Genomic DNA, 15,653 nt, shown 5'->3' on the forward strand with positions numbered 1-15,653 from the left:
TTGAAAATATAGAATTCCAAACAACCCACCGTATCAGACTATGATTTATTTTTAATAGTAGAGACTTTGCCTATTATGTCATAAATAAGAGTAGAAGTGCTCTTTATTGTAGATTTGTTTCCTAATTTTGTATTACTTATGATTTTGGTTTATATATTAATTTTGTTGACAAAAGAATAAAAATTTTAAATATAAAAAAAGCATTTTAAGATAGATGCTGAGCTGATATAATTTAGTACACCTTCTGGTGGTGTCAGGGATGTGTGGCATGTGCAAATGAGCTATGCAAACGAATTGTGCCAATGAGCTCCAGCACCTCTTTTTCGACGATATGTCCCCTGGATGGATCCTATCTGGCTTTTTATTAAGACTTCTAGACTGGCTGCTCATTTGCTTCTGGGCACCGTTCAGTCCCTACTAAGCCTTTCACTGTGTAGGACCAGGGTATTTAAAGGCAGTTTTCTCATTTATAGTGTTGCCAACTCCCACTTGGGAATTTCTTGGATATTTGGGGAGGGGTGCCTGGGGAGATTTTGGAGAGGGAAGGGACCCCAGCAGGGTATGATCCCATCAAGTCCACCTGCAAAGCTGCCATTTTCTCCAGGGGAACTGGTCTCTGTAGTCTGGAGATCCAGGAGAACCTGGAGGTTGGCAACTCTAGCTAGCATTTAATCTCTCTGTGACATTTGTGTGTGTGTGTGGGGGGCGGTGAGCACCAAGGGCAGGGTCTTTTCTGTTGGGGCACTTCATTTGTAGAACCTTCAGTGATTTTGCCCAAAACCACACTTTGCTGAATTTCAGGCGCCAGACAAAGTCACTTCTAATTCTTTCTAATTCTAATTCTGATTTGTCCTGGTGATGACCTTCCATTGTACTGCTCTATTGTTTCATTTGTAGTCTTTCATTCAGTATCCTGCATGTATTTTATCTTGATCCTGTTTCCTACTTTAGGATCATTCTTGTATCAGTCCTGCTAAGATTAGTCACTAGAGATTTCTGAAAAAAGTCTCTGTTTGCGTTTTGCATTAACAGCAAGGCCTCTGATGCTGTTGGGCTGAACTGATGTGATACCATGGAACAGTCACAAATATTCCAGTTTCTCAGCGAATGGGCAGCGACAGAATGTTGGTCTGCAGTGGATTTTTGCAATGCAACTTCAATGAGAGAAGGGGAATCTGTATGTTTGGCTAGGGATGAATAGCTGCCAGGCCTCATTTTGGGCAGGAGCTCACAGGAGTGGAGCTCCGGAACGTCTACATTTTATTGTGGTCTTTCTTTCTTACCCTGTCGTCTCCCCCCGTGCCCCAATACTTGCTTCTGGGCTCCATTGTTCAAACCCCCTGTGAGAATTTCACTGAACCCGATTTGACAAACTTTCTAATATTTCCCTCCACAACGAATGGGAAAATAACCAAAACATAAAAAGCGGACGGATGGAAATCTTCATCATGCCAGTGTGGCCACATAGGAGAAAGTCATTTAAAAAGTAAGGAGTACGGATTTATTACAGTTCTAATTCAAGAAGCCTTTTAAGGTAGATGCTGAGCTGATATAATTTAGCACCTCTTTTTCAACTCAATGACCACTGATCCTGAATATATTCTGTCTTGATCCCGTTTTCTTCTTTACTATAATCATTCTTGTATCAGTCTTGCTAAGATTAATCACTAGAGATTTCTGAAAAGAGTCTCTGTTTGTGCGGTTTGCATTAACAGTAAGGCCTTTGACGCTAGTGGGCTGAACTGATGTGATACCACGGAACATTCACAAATATTCCAGCTTCTCAGAGGATGGGCACCAACAGAACAGTGGTCTGCAGTGGATTTTTGCAATCCAGCTTCAATGAGAGAAGGGGAATCTTGTTTTTTTGGCTGGGGATTATCATTGCTATCAAGTCAACGGCTTTAAGACCTTTTGAATCTGTGGGAGGTAGCTGAGGACTGGGAAACTTGACTGAAGAAAGGATGCCAAAGAAAGGGCAGTTATGGAGCAGGGAAACTGAGGGGCAGGAAAGGTGCAGAGCAGGCCACAGCCAGAGTGACAGGAACGGAACTTTCACAAATATTCCAGCTTCTCAGAAAACAGGCAGCCACAGAATGCTGGTCTGCAGTGGATTTTTGCAACCCAGCTTCGAGAGAAGGGGGATCTGTATGTTTGGCTGGGGAATAATAGCTGCCATCACCTTTGGAAATGGTTGAGTCTGTGGGAGGAAGCTGAGGACTGGGAAACTGAGAAAAGGATGCCAAAGAAAGGGACGTTATGGAGCAAGGTGACTGAGGGGCAGGAAAGATACAGAGCAGGCCATAGCCAGAGTAACAGGAAGGTTAGGAAAAAGTAGATCTGGAGAGCAGGTTTGGGTGGACAGGAAGCTATGGAACACCAGTGTACAGGGCTAAGGGACGGATCGGGTGGGCCACCTTTCGTCTACTGATTGGAAGCAATTATGGCTGCTTTGAGGGTTTGTAATTGAGAGTATTTATGCATCAGGGGTCCCCCCCCCCTTCCGCCAAGAAAGTAGCCTACAAGTTTGAAAAAACAAAGAGAGAAAGATCAGAATATCCCTTCACTCCAGTGTAAAGATCCTCACATACAACTGCAGGAGCACAGAGGCATACAAAAATGTCTGGTCGCTTATTGATTTAAAAACACTACAGGGCTGGCACTTGGCTATTTTTAACAGAAGACAGGAGGCCTAAGAAAAGCCTCGATGTCAGGGCTGCATTCAAACAGTTTGGGAACCTCAGATCCAGCCCCCCAATGCCTATCTCCCCCCTTTACCTGTTCGCAGTGAGGTAGTTCACCAGCAGGTCTAGCTGCCGAGCTTTTGTGATCCTAGAGACGCTCAGAAACTCAGTGCTTCAGGATTTGTCATCTATAGTCTGGGAGCTGCTGGATGTGGTACAGAAGGGCTATTCCTCTCAGCCCACCTTTCTCTTGTGAGAGTGGAATATAAGGTGTCTTCAGGAGAAAAAAACCAGGCTGGGCTAAAGAGGGGTGTACCAATGGACTGCATGCCCAGAAGAGAGCTACTGTGGTCCTGAGAGCCTCGTGGTATCACTTGTACTTCAGGGGGAACATCATCCGGAGACTTGTTAACCGAATGGATTAGTCTCTGTGGGATTCTGCACTTCATGAGCTTCGGATTGGACTCCGTATTAGTGAGCATAGGGCTGCCAACTTCCAGGTGTTGCCTGGAGATCTCCTGGGATGACAATTGATCTCCGAGCAACGGAGATCAGTTTCCCTTGGAGAAAATGGTCGCTTTGGAAGGTGGACTGTATGGCACTGGACCCTATCTAAGTCCTTCCCCTCCGCAAACTCTGCCCCCCTCAGGCTCCACCCCCAAAATCTTCACATATTTCCTAACCCAGAGCTGGCATCCCTGCCATGCTGTCCTAAGCAGAGTTATACCCTAGGCCCGGGCTGGCCAAACTTGCTTAAGAGCCACATAGAATAAACAGCAGATGTTTGAGAGCTGCAAGACATGAATATCAGATGTAGGTGGGAAGGAAGGAAGGAAGGAAGGAAGGAAGGAAGGAAGGAAGGGAGGGAGGGAGGGAGGGAGGGAGAAAGGGAGGGAAGGAAGGAAGGGAGGAGGGAGGGAGGGAGGGTGGAAGGAGGGAGGGAGGGATGGAGGGAGGAGGAGAGAGGAAGGAGAGAGGAAGGGAAGGAAGGAAAATAGATGGGGAGGGGGGAGGTGGAAAGAAAGCTACTTTAGTGTGATGTGGGCTGGCTTGGTTTGGAAAAATGATTTAAAGAGATAAATGCCTTCTCCAAGCCAACTGATGTGGTGGTGGTGGCTTAGAGAACTGCACAATATGAGTGAAAGAGCCATATGTTTGGCCACCCCTGCCCTAGGAGGTCCATTTAAATCAAGAGATTTAGAAGGATATAGCCCTGAGAGAGAGTGTGGGGTGGTGGTTAGGCTGCTGGACTGGGACTGGGAGACCTAGGTTGAATCCCCACCTTGGGCCAGTCGTAGGGTTGCCAAGTCCAATTAAAGAAAAATCTGGGGACCTTGGGGGTGGAGCCAGGAGACTTTGGGGGTGGAGCCAGGAGACATTGGGGGTGGAGCCAAGAACAAGGATATGACAAGCATAATTGAACTCCAAGGGAGTTCTGGCCATCACATTTAAAGAGACAGCACACCTTTTAAAATGCCTTTCTTCCATAGGAAATAACTAAGGATAGGGGCACCATATTTTGGGGCTCATAGAATTGGACCCTCTGGTCCAATCATTTTGAAACTTGGGGGGTATTTTGGGGGGAGACACTAGATGCTATACTAAAAATTTGGTGCCTCTACCTCAAAAAATAGCCCCTCCAGAGCCCCCAATACCCATGGATCAATTTCCTATTATTCCCTATGGGAATCGTTCTCCATAGGGAATAATAGAGTGCCTAGTAGACATTTCCCTCCCCCCCACGCTTTCTAAAGGGGGGGGAGGACCTCCAAACTAGGGAATCCCCTGCCCCCTCCCTCTCACACACACACACTTACCAGATCTTCCTCCGGACAACTCTACTTGCTGTGAAAACGAAAGCAAAAGAAAGGGAGGGGCCGTTCTCAGAAGCCCTTTCTGCTTCCTGCTTCCTGCCCAGCCTTAAAGGGGCAGACATTTTGCAAACGGCTCAGGAGCTCTACAACATGAAGCCTAAAGGTATGTTCTCCCCCCCTCCACCCCCGCTTCCAGAGTTTTGAAGAGCGGGAGATGAGGCTGTGAACCCAGAAGTCTCCCGCCAGAGCGGGAGGTTTGGGAAGCCTAGCCAGTCGAACACTTGTAGTCGTTTGTGCCTTTGGATGGTCACATCTGTGAGATCCGTCTCTCCCCCTATGCTCCTCCCATGGACAGCTTCACTCATCTGAGCAGGGTCTTCCGCAGGGGCCACCCTGCCGTTGGGCAGAATCAACAACAGCCCGCATACGTGTCTTCTCCCCCATGGCCTCCACATTGTGGAACGGCCCACCTGAAGAAGTCAGGAAGACTCCCAGTCTCCCGGCTTTTTGCAAACTATGCGAAACTGATTCAGGTGGGAAGCCATGTCGGTCCGAAGGAATAGAATGAGGCTGGAGTCCAGGGGCACCTTTAAGACCAACAGAGTTTAACTCTGGGTAGAAGCTTTCACGTGCAGGCACACTCTCTTCAATGTATCTGAAAAAGTGTGCATACACATGAATGTTCATCCCCAGAATTAAATTTTGTTGTTCTTCAAGGTGCCCCTGACTCAAACTGTGTTCTGTTGCTCCAGACCAACAGGGCTGTCTGTCTGGATCTATCTGAAGAGGTGTGCGTGCACCCAAAAGGTTATACCCAGCATTAAACTGCATTGGACTGCCGCTTGGTGCTGCTGCTTCAGATTCAGGAGTGGCCAAACTGTGGCTTGGGAGCCACATGTGCCTCTTTCACAAACATTTTTGTGGTTCTTGAAGCCCCCACAGCCCTGTTGGCTAGCTTTGAGGAGGCATTTCTCTCTTTAAATCATTTCTCCAAGCCAAGCCAGCTGGCGGCTTGGAGAATGCATCCAAAGTTAAAGTTTCCTTCCTTCCTTCCTTCCTTCCTTCCTTCCTTCCTTCCTCCCTTCCTTCCTCCCAGCCTCCCTCCCTCCCTCCCTCCCTCCCTCCCTCCCTCCCTTCCTTCCTTCCTTCCTTCCTTCCTTCCTTCCTTCCTTCCTTCCTTCCTTCCTTCCTTCCTTCCTTCCTTCCTTCCTTCCTTCCTTCTTGTGGCTCTTAAACATCTAACGTTCATGTCTTGTGGCTCTCAAACATGTGATGTTTATTCTGTATGGCTCTTACACTATATGGCCCTGCTTTAGATCAACACGGCTGCCCACCTGGATCGCTCTTTTGACAGGATTGACTTTCCCTTGGCCCAGAAGGACACCTCCTCTATTGGTTTATCAGATTTATGGCTTAGTCCCTGAGGGGAGCTGTCTCCCTATTCAGTCTGTCATCCCAACCCTTTAAACATTCCCTAAATCATCCATAGAAGTGCCTCGTGGCGCAGAGTGGTAAAGCTGCAGTACTGCAGTCTGAGCCCTCTGCTCACGACCTGAGTTCAATCGCAGTGGAAGGTGGTTCATGTAGCTGGCTCCAGGTTGACTCAGGCAGTCTATAAATAATGTAAATAAATATGCAGATAATGCAAGTAGGGACCTGGGGACCCCCCCGAAATCACAGCTCACCTCCAGACTACAGAGCTCAGTTCTGGAGAAAATGTATGCTCATGGACATTCAATGAAATTGCTGAGCAGTCGGGTTAGAACAGATAAAAGAAGGCACTTCTTCACCCAAAGGGGGATTAACACATGGAATTCACTGCCACAGGAGGTGGTGGCAGCTACAACCATAGACAGCTTCAAGAGGGGATTGGATAAACATATGGAGCAGAGGTCCATCAGCGGCTATTAGCCACAGGGTATAGATGGAACTCTCTGTCTGGGGCAGTGATGCTCTGTATTCTGGGTACTTAGGGGGTGGGGAGAATAGTGGGAGGGCTTCTAGCATCCTGGTCCCACTGATGGACCTCCTGATGGCACCTGGGTTTTTTTGGCCACTGTGTGCTACAGTGTTGGATTGGATGGGCCATTGGCCCGATCCAACATGGCTTCTCTTAGGTTCTTATGTTCTTTGGAGGGCGGACTCTGTGGCACAGTACCCCACTGAGGTCCCAGTCCTCCCCCGGCTCTATCCCCAAACCTCCAGGGGTTTCCCAACATGGATCTGGCAACCTTACCCCCCGTCAGAGGTCAGGGGGAACCTGGAAACCCTAAAAACAGGGCTTGTAGTGTCACAAATCCAGCGGAATAGGAAGAAACTACTGCTAGATCCCATTTCTGTCAAAGTGCTGCTGAACTCATTCTTTTTTTTTCGGGACAGGGTAAAAGCCGGAATGGGCATAAAACAATGTAGACTGTCACAAAAAACACTAGCATGCATCACAGACACTCGAGAACAATATTCCAGAACAGAAAAAGCGGAACTCACACGTCCTTATTACCTTGTTCTGGGCCAAAATGCCTCCAGAACACACTGGAACAGGCCGGAACGGGCATCAAACAACCTAGGCTGCCACAAAAACCACTGGCATACATCACAGACACTCCAGAACAATATTCTAGAACTGATAAAGCAGAACTCACAGGTCTTTATTAGCACATTTAGGGCCAAAATGCCTCCAGAACAGGGTGGAACAGGCATTAGAGAAATAATAGTACTGTGAAAAACAGTGAGATGTGTTAACTGCACTGTAGAATACTATTCTGGAAATCCAGACACAAAAATATTGTGTTCCAGGCCAAAATACTCCTGGAGCATTCCAGATCAGACAGAAGCGTCATTCAACAAATAACAGTATTAAAAAAAAAACCCAGTGGGATGCATGATAAGCACTTTAGAGGAATATTTTGGAAATCTAAATGCAGAAATGTCATGCACTTATTAATCTGTTCTGGGCCATAATGCCTCCAGAACACAACGGAATGGGCATTCGAGAAATGATAGCATCACTGAAAAAAGGTGGTGTGCATCACAGGCACTCCAGAACAAAATTTTGGAAAACAAAGCACAGAAAGAGCACACTTTTATTAACCCTTCCTGTCTTCAGGTAACAGTGCTTCATTTAACTTTTCAGCCATTCAAAGCCAGTCTTTACTGGTTTTGTTCACATTAATTAATCCACAGCGCACTAGGGATATCTCCCCATTGCTTTACTATTTTGATGCACTGCGTGGATTAAGATGGATTAAGGTGGTCCTGCAGAAGTGGTATAGTACAGTGGTTGAGAATACCACAGAAGGTTCACTTTTTGTCATTTTCAGTTAAAGAAGAATCTCAGCAAGCCAGCCTAGAAAACTTGTTCTGTTAGAAAACCTGGGACAACCACCACTAGTCTGAATAGATGCGACTGGCTATGTGGAGCAGTGCATAAACCATAGGACATCTCTGTTCTATTGTAAGTTGGCTAAATACTACACCAGGTCTTGTGGAATGCAAACAAACAAACTGATGGGTGAGTGGGGGACCTGCAAAAACCCTTGGGGAGCCCTTCCACTGCCAGCCCCTGACCCTGTGCTGTGTAGCCACATTAGTTTAAGGCCATGATTTAAGCCCCAAACCACACCGGACAGGACAGTTCAGGGGCCTTGAAGTTAAAACTATGCCTAGTGGATTTTTAGCCCTGACCCTGTCGCCTGCCACTCCCACCTAGTTCTCTATTGTTCTCCCCTCCCGTAATCTGACCAACTGTCCTTTCCTCTCTTAGGTCATCTCTACCTTTTCATGGGAATCTCCGGGTGCTAGGCGACACAACTTTTCAGACAATTTTGTGCGATGCCTGAGCAAGTGAAAACATCGAAGAAGTAGAGTTGCCAAGTCCAATTCAAGAAATATCTGGGGACTTTTGGGGTGGACCCAGGAGACTTTAGGGGTGGAGCCAGGAGACATTGGCGTGGAGCCAAGATCAAGGCTGTGACAAGCATAATTGAACTCCAAAGGGAGCTCTGGCCATCACATTGAAAGGGACGGCACACCTTTTCTATTCCTTCCTTCCATAGGAAATAATGAAAGATAGGGGCACCTTCTTTTGGGGCTCATAGAATTGGACCCCCTGGTCCAATCTTTTTGAAACTTGGGGGGTATTTTGGGGAGAGGCACTGAATGCTATACTGAAAATTTGGCACCTTAACCTCAAAAAACAGCCCTCCCAGAGCCCCAGATACCCACGGATCAATTCTCCATGATTTTCTATTGGAATAAATCTCCATAGGGAATAACAGAGTTCCCAGCAGACATTTCCCTCCCCTCCCCCCGCTTTCTGACGACCCTGAAGCGGGGGGAGGGCCTCCAAACCAGGGGATCCCCTGTCCCCACCTGGGGATTGGCAACCCTACGAAGAAGGCTGAAGTTGGTTCCTTGTTCGCAGATCCTTATTCATTCCCTATTCATTCCTTATTCGCGAATTCAACCAAAAGAGAGTTTGAAGGCTCTGAACCACAAAATAAGCCCTGGACCCCCATACATCATACACCCCCTTGTTCAGGGGACTCTGCCCTTCAAGAAGACAAGTGCAGCCTCAAGGTCCAATGAGCGGTTCTCGTGCCAGCTGCTCCAAAACAAGGTGTCCTCAGGGCACTCAAAGAGGCAGACACTGGGGCCAGGTTGTACCCTAAAACAATATCTGGACCACCCCAAGTGACACATTCCCTCGCTCGGGACACTGTCCCCTGCAAGAAGACATGCAGTGGTGCCCGGTCCAAACATGCCTGGTCCTGCGCCACAAGCTTCCACTTAGAAGCCTCTATTCCAAAGGAGATTTGAATAAGAAACTACTGTAAAGGCCTGTCTTCTTAGTTTGCTCTTTCAATTAGTTAATTTCACTATTTTGCAGCCAAAATCATGGCAAAACTAGAATGATGTTTGGGACTTGGGTGTGGTACATTAGCATCAAAGGTGAGGTAAGAATCCATTGAACCCTGATAGGTCCATCATAGTGAACTTGAGAATGAATTCAATTTTAGAAATTTGAGTTTGCTACCATGAATTGAAGCTTGGAGGACTGTTAATCCCTATTCAGAACCAAAATGACTTTAACCCTAAGGGGATCTGCAAGCTGGCACATCACTGGGAGAGGTTCCTTTATCCAATGTACTTTGAAAGACAGGCCTTTACAGTGGTCCCCCAAAACAAAGTGTGTAGTGTCATACTTTTTAGAAGCTGGCATGAGCTCTTTGGACTGTGAGGCAGAACATGTCCTCTCAAAGGGCAGAGTCCCCTGAACGTGGGGGTGTATGGCACGTGGCGGTCCGTATTGCTTTTTGGGGTGCAGAGGGCAAGCAGTCAAAACAGTTCCTTATTCAAATCTCCTTTGGAACACAGGCTTCTAGGTGGCACTCGCAATGGAAGCTTGTGGAGCCGGAACCATTGTCTGAACTGGGCAGAACTGCATGTCTTCTTGCAGGGGACAGTGTCCCGAGCTAGGGAATGTGTCACTGGGGTGGTCCAAACATTGTTTTCGGGTACAGCCTGGCCCCAGTTTCTTCCTCTTGGAGTGTCCTGGGATGCCTTGCTCTGGAGCAGCTGGCATGAGAACCATTCTTTGGATCAGGAACCAGCACATGTATTCTCAAAGGGCAGAGTGCCCTGAATGTGGAGGTGTATGGCACGTGGTGGTCCATATTGCTTTTTGAGGTGTGGAGGGCAATCAATCAAAATAGTTCCTTATTCAAATCTCCTTTGAAATACAGGCTTCCAGGTGGCACCCCGATTGGAAGCTTTTGGCGCCAGAACCATTGTTTGGACCAGGCAGCACTGCATGTCTTCTTGAAGGGGACCGAAGTGTCCCAAATGTGGGGATTTGTCACTTGGGGTGGTCCAAACATTGTTTTGGGGTACAGCCTGTCCCCAGAGTCTGTCTGTTTGAGTGTCCTTGTTTTGGAGCAGCTGGCACGAGAACTGCTCATTGGAAAGACAGCACACGTCTCATCGATGGACAGAGTCCCTTGAACGTGGGGGTGTATGGCATATGGTGATCCAAAGTGCATTTTGGGGTGCAGAGGGCAAGCAGTCAAAACAGTTCCTTATTCAAATCTCCTTTGGAACACAGGCAGCGAAACCATTGTTTGGACCGGGCAGCACTGCATGTCTTCTTGGTCCAAATATTGTTTTGGGATTTCTGAAAGGTTTTTTTAAAAATTGACTGTCAGTTCAAACCGGAGGTGATGTTGTTGTCGATGATTAGAAAAGAGATCTCCAAAGAGGATACTTATATGATAAGTTATGCTCCTGCTGCTGCAAGAATGTCGTATGCAAAATACTGGCGGCAAACGAAATGTCCTAACCTAGAGGAAGCGATAGAAAAGATTTTTCAAATTGCAGACGCTGATATTTTGACTGCAATTATGAATGGAAACCGAAAGCACAGGCAAACAAAAAATGGGAAAAGCTCTATAACTGGGTTAATAGTAGCGTTGAAAATGTTAGAGAAAAAGGAGTAATAGGCAATAATAATGATAATAATAATGATTAAACGGAATTTAAGAAATCGAGTTCTGAAATGAAATAACGGTACTTAAAGGAAGTTACGTAATATGCTTAAAGGTTTTATATCCACCTATACCCCTCTGTTTTTTTTTTCTCTTTTTCTCTTTCTTCTTTTTCCCCCTTTCTTTTATTTTTCCTTTCTTTTATTTTGTGAGTGTGAGATAAACTGGAAAAGAATTGAAGTTATGTTTAATGAGGGTGATGTGATGAAATCGTACTATTGTAAACTTGAGTTGTAAATAAAAATAAAAACCCCCACAAATATTGTTTTGGGGTACAGCCTGGCCCCAGAGTCTGCCTGTTTGAGTGTCCTGGGGGCACCTTGTTTTGGAGCAGCTGGCACGAGAACCGCTCATTGGACCATGAGGCAGCACTTGTCTTCTCGAAGGGCAGAGTCCCCTGAACCAGGGAGTGTTTGATATATTGGGGTCCAGAACTTATTTTGTGGTTCAGAGCTTTCAAACACTCTTCAGTGTTTTTGGTTGAATTCACGAATAAGAAATGAATAAGGATCTGCGAATAAGCAACCAACTTCAGCCTCCTAAACATTGATGGCTAATTTGGATGGGATAGAAAGTGGCATAGTATAGCAATGGCAAAACACCTCTGCTTCTCAATTGTTGGAAATCCCCTTGCTGGCATCTATATGTTGGCTATGCTGTGGCACATGACTCCCATTTTTAAATCTACTTTTCAGCTTTTTCCACAAACCAGGACATCCCTCATATCTGTAGAAACGTATCTCCTATCTCTCCGTGGCTCCTAGCTCTACCTAGGGAACCTGCAGGAACTATTGTTTGTTTAATAACTTTTCTGGCCTGTTCCAGAGACATTTTGGCCTGGAAAGAGGAAATGAATACACAATATTTCTAGAGGCATTTTAACTTGCGACAGGTTAATAAGTGCACAGTATTTCTGCATTTGGATTTCTAAAATGTTGTTCTGGAGTGCCTTCAATGAATCCCAATTTTTGGTGCTACGCTTTCATATTAAATGCCCATTCCAGCCAGTTTGGAGGTGTTCTGGAGTTATTTTGGCCTGGAACAGAAAAATAACAGAATGACATTTTTGCATTTGTATTTCCAAAACGTTCTTCCATTGATTGTTTAACGCCTGTTCCTAAGTGTTCCAGAAGCATTTTGACCTGGAACGGGGTAATAAGGACGTATGAGTTCCGCTTTTTCTGTTCTACAATATTGTTCTGGAGTGTCTGTGATGCATGCCAATGTTTTTTGTGGCAGCCCAGGTTGTTTGATGCCCATTCCGGCCAGTTCCGGGGGTGTTCTGGAGGCATTTTGGCCCAGAATGGGGTAATAGGGACGTCTGAGTTCTGCTTTTTCATTTCTAAAATATTGTTCTCGAGTGTCTGTGATGCATGCCAGTGTTTTTTGCTGCAGTCTACATTGTTTTATGCCAGTTCCGGGCTGTTCCGGCCCGTTCCGGCTTTTACCCTGTCCCTTTTTTTCTCTATTACTTCAGACCAACCTGAACCTTTTTGCCTGGGGCTTCAAACTGCCCGAAAGCCCGGCTTTTCACTTGAAAATCTTGCATTTGAATTCACAGACAGCACGGTTTGCATAGGGCTTTGGCGCCTGTGTGGCCAGGCCCCGCGGGGAAGGGCTAAGCCTTAAAGCGGGGGTGGGGGTGGGTGGGAATCCAAATCCAAACAGGCCTCGGTCAGGAGCGCAGCATTTCCCCCTAGTGGTCCCTTTTTTTGAGACCACTGCATCTGACCAAGAGTAGCTGCCTCAGGAAATGAGATTCAGGTGAGTGGCCACTTTGGTTTGAAGCAGCAGAACCAAGTTTGAGTCCAGGGGCACCTTTAAGACCAGGAAAATTTCACTATGGGTATAAGCTTTTGTGTGCATGCACACTGCTTCAGGAAAGTTTATGATGGGAAATGAAGTTTGTTAGCTTTGTCCATGGGGTCACAAAGAGTCGGACTCAACTGTGCGACTGAACAACAAAAGGTGCCACTGGGAGGTGTAAAGTTGCCATCTCTAGGTTGGGAAACTCCTGGGGATTTGGGGATGGAGCCTGGAAAGGACAGGATCCTTAGTAGGGTACAATTAGAGTTGCCTAAGGTTGCCAATCCCCAGGTGGCACAGGGAAAACGGTTACATAAACCTCCGCGAAGACCAGCCTCCAATAATATACAAAGGTTTACTACAAAATTATAATATTCAAAAGCATCTCTCTAGCATTAAACAATCAGATACTACAAATGATATCACATAAGGAACTCCAAAGTGGGTGGGGTTGCTTGGCATTCCTTATGTGATATTCTTGGTAGTATCTGATTGTTTAACGCTAGAGAGATGCTTTGAATATTATAATTTTGTAGTAAACTTTTGTCAATTGTAGGCTGGTCTTCGCAGCGGTTTATGTAACCTTTCCCCCTGCTCTGCTATCCAAGTTGCTCTTTGTTGGTTTGCACCTGGAGACCCACCCCCCCACTATTGCAGCTGATCTCCAGACAACCAAGGTCAGTTCCCCTGGAGAAAAGGGCGGATCTGGAGGGTGGACTCTATGACATTATACCCAGCTGAGGTCCCTCCCCTCCCCAAATGCCACTCTGCCCAGGCTGCACCCCTCAAAATCACCACGTATATCCCAACTCAAAGCTGGCAACCCTAGCAAGCAGAAAGGAGCCCGTACTTGGGTCCTGTGTAGGGTTGCCAATCCCCAGGGGGGGGCAGGGGATCCCCCGGTTTGGAGGCCCTCCCCCTGCTTCAGGGTCGTCAGAAAGTGGGGGGGGGGGGAGAGGGAAATGTCTGCTGGGAGCTCTATTATTCCCTATGGAGATTTATTCCCATAGAAAATCATGGAGAATTGATCTGTGGGTATCTGGGGTTCGGGGGGGGGCTGTTGTTTTGGGTAGAGGCACCAAATTTTCAGTATAGCATCTAGTGCCTCTCCCCAAAATACCCACCAAGTTTCAAAAAGATTGGACCAGGGGGTCCAATTCTATGAGCCCCAAAAGAAGGTGCCCCTATCCTTCATTATTTTCTATGGAAGGAAGGAATTGAAAAGGTGTGCCGTCCCTTTAAATGTGATGGCCAGAACTCCCTTTGTAGCTCAATCATGCTTGTCACAGCCTTGATCTTGGCTCCACCCCCAAAGTCTCCTGGCTCCACCCCCAAAGTCCCCAGATATTTCTTGAATTGGACTTGGCAACCCTAGTCCTGTGGCAGTCTTTGGAATGCAGAAGAAATTTCTCCCCAGGGTTGATGGGCCCAGAGATTGTGGAAGTATTTTGCTTTCTTTTGAACACAGAGCAAGGGTAACTGGAAGAAAGCTGTGAATTTCCTGCATTATGCAGGGGGGGGTGGGCTAGCTGACCCTTGGGGCCCCTTCCAGCTCATTTAAATGGACTGAAGTGTTTCTTGGATTTGTCTCTACTGCCAGTTAATCTTCCAGCTACATTTTCATTGTTCCCTCCCTTCCACATTTTTTGATGGGAATTAAAAATCACATTCACACATTAAATTTTGCCTGGCCTCATTTTGGGCAGAAGTTCACAGGAGCGGAGCTCCAAAACCTTATTGTGCTCTTTCTTTCTCTCCCCACCCCCTCCAAAAAACTCCTTGCTTCTGGGCTCCATTGTTCAAATCTCCTCTGAGAATTTTGCTGAACTTTAAGATTTGACAAACTTTCTAATATTTCTCCCCCCAAACACACACACACACAAAGGAAAATAACCAAAACGTATAAAGCAGACAGATTCCCATAGGGTATAATGGAGAATTGATATGTGGGTATATGGAAAGGCTGTGTTTTGAAGTAGAGGCACCATAGTTTTAGCATAGCATCCGGTCCCTCTCCTCAAAATATGCTCCAAATTTCAAAAGGATTGGACCAGGGGATCTAATTCTATTAGCCCCCAAAGAAGATGCCCCTATCCTTCATTCTTTCCAATGGAGGGAAAGCATTTAAAAGGTGTCCAATCCCTTTAAATGTGATGGCCAGAACTCCCTTTGGAGTTCAGTTATTTTTGTCACACCCTTGCTTCTGGCTCCACCCCAATGTCTCCTGGCTCTGCCCTCAAAATCCTCATAGATCTCTTGAATTGGACTCGGCAACTCTAGCGGAGCTTGGACTGCAGTACTGCAGCTTACCACTGCGCACCACAGGGCAGTATATGAAAGCTCATACACTCCCACAACTTCTGTCAGTTTTTAAGATGCTTCTGTATTCTTGCTCTTTTTTCACCTTTGCAAAGGAAGCCCATGTCCTCCTGGCTTGTAACCTTTTGTAGATTCTGTTGGGAAAGGCAATGTCTGGCGTACAAAGAAGAAGAAGAGAAGAAGACTCTTCAGGGGGCAGTGAGAAGACAATTAGATACAGGGTTGCCAGGTCTGATCAGGAAATATCTGGGGACTTTGGGGGTGGAACCAGGAGACTTTGGGGGGAGGGGGTGGAGCCAGGAACAAGGTTGTGACAAGTGACAATTGAACTCCAAAGGGAGTTCTGGCAATCACATTTAAAGGGACCGCATACCCTTTAAAATGCTTTCCCTCAACTGGCAATACTTAAGGATACGGGCACCTTCATCTGGGGCTCATATCATTGGACACCCCGTCCCCCGTCCAATCTTTTTGAAACTTGGGGGGTG

The sequence above is a fragment of the Heteronotia binoei genome, chromosome 13 (assembly GCF_032191835.1).
Source record: "Heteronotia binoei isolate CCM8104 ecotype False Entrance Well chromosome 13, APGP_CSIRO_Hbin_v1, whole genome shotgun sequence".
NCBI lineage: Eukaryota > Metazoa > Chordata > Lepidosauria > Squamata > Gekkonidae > Heteronotia > Heteronotia binoei.